The sequence below is a fragment of the Neophocaena asiaeorientalis genome, unplaced genomic scaffold (assembly GCF_003031525.2).
Source record: "Neophocaena asiaeorientalis asiaeorientalis breed wild unplaced genomic scaffold, Neophocaena_asiaeorientalis_V1.1 scaffold684, whole genome shotgun sequence".
In the NCBI taxonomy this organism is placed as follows: Eukaryota; Metazoa; Chordata; class Mammalia; order Artiodactyla; family Phocoenidae; genus Neophocaena; species Neophocaena asiaeorientalis.
The window spans coordinates 557350-559301 of record NW_020174048.1 but is presented as its reverse complement, the minus strand read 5'-3'; positions in this window follow the sequence as shown (position 1 = coordinate 559301).

The following is a 1952-nucleotide window of genomic DNA, read 5'->3' as shown; positions in this document are numbered from 1 at the left end:
CTCTCCCTCCCCTCCCCCTCCTCCTCCTCTCCTTCATCTCCCCTCCCCACAGCCCCACGCAGGCTCCCAGCCAAGTTCATTCTTCACAGCCAGGTCCCTGACTGGGTGACCTGCCCATCTCAGCGCAGCAATTATGCACTAAACACACAGTGCAGTGGTGGGAACACCGCCTGGGAAGTTGAGCTGTAATTTATACGAAGCTTCTTGCTGCCAGCAGCAGTAATTTGAGAATAAAATGCTCCTTTTCTCTATGAAGGTTTTAGGGCATTTTCCTCCCTCTTCTGTGGTCCTTCTGTAGAAGCTCTGCATTCTGTTATGACAGCTGCCGTCTCAGCAATAGTGATGATTCCTGATGGTCAGGGCACGTCCCTGTAACCAGACACAGGCTTTTACACAAAACCACCTCCCAGCTGCTCAGCGAAACCTGTGGGGGAACTGGGCAGGTTACTGTCTCAACTTTACAGGTGAAGACACATTTCGACTCCACGGAGCTTCTGTGGACTTCACCAAAAACAGAGTATTGCCTGTTGGGCATCTGATAGGAACTTGTTGGTTTGATTTGAGCTAAAAGTGAACACCTGCTTAGTGCAGTTCTTCAGTTATTTAGGTCACAAGGGTTGGAATATGAAATCTGTAAGATTGGGAAATTAGACTGGATGCACTTAGAAAAAGCTAGAAAAGATGTCACCTATATTTGCTCTGTCTGATCAGGGAGAAGGTGGGGTGAGAACACTGGCCTGGTGTGTGCCTCCAGGACAGCCTGGAATCTGCTCGCAGACACCTCCCAGCACGACTGAGTCTTGAGTGGGCGCTGATGGGTGCCGTCCCCTCCCAACAGAGACCCGAGAGGGGAGCATCCTCTGGGAAGGAGGCAGAGGAACCGAGCAGGCCTGTGCCCTTCTGCTTCCCTAGCTTCTGTCCCCAGAGCCATCTCTGCATCAGAGGGAGCACACGCCCCCGCGAGGGCTGCCAGACCCCCCAGATTGGTAAAGACCCTGGGCCCCGCCGTCTGGTCTCCTGTTCCTTGTCCGTCCTGATCTTTCTCCTATCTCATCTCCAAATTAATTGCCTTCTTTTCTTTTAAAAGTGTTTTCCTCTAAATATTCTATAAATATTACCCACGTCTCACTCCTGCCCCTCAGCCGCCTGCGGGTTCGCAGTCTCCTCTCCTGGCCTCTCTCCGCCACCTTTTCGTTGTTTTAGCTCTTAGTTCTAAACTCTTCAGCTCACTGGCTCTGGCCTTTCATCACTGATTTTTAAATTTACCTGTTTTACCTTTTAACTTCGCTGAGATGTTTACCTCTCGTTGTGACGTTTGCTTTATTCCTTGCAATTCTTTCTCTTGATTCAACTCTTTTTATGATTGAAAAAAATGCATCTTTTTCTTCCCCACCGCTTCTCTTTCCCTCTCTTTTCTGTTTTTTTGTTTTCTTGTTAACATCTTTATTGGGGTATAATTGCTTTACAATGGTGTGTTAGTTTCTGCTGTATAACAAAAGTGAATCAGCTCTACGTATACATACATCCCCATATCCCCTCCCTTCTGGTTGTTTTTATTACAGCAGCAGGAAGCCCAGCAGTGTACCCCAGGACGGGGATGGGGGGCAATAAAGGGATGGGAGCGCCCTCCGTGGAAAAAGGGGTCTAGAGGCCCAATCCCACGGGGGCCCCTGTGGGACTGAAAGAGGATTTCTCAGCCCTTTTTCAGGATCCACTTTCTATGACTCACTCTGGGGAAGCGCAGAGAGGCCCGGGGTTAGCTGCCCTCGTGCAGACGTACCCCGTCGTCCTGCTGCCCCGACTCTGATAGACAAGCCTGCCGTCAGGACAGAACCGTGGGTTAGGAAGGGCTCAGGCCTGTTGCCAGGGGGCTCCCCCTTCTCTGCAAGGTCACATCTCCACCTGCTCCCCACGCCCTGTGCAGCCACCCTTCAGAGCACAGGCAGGAAGGA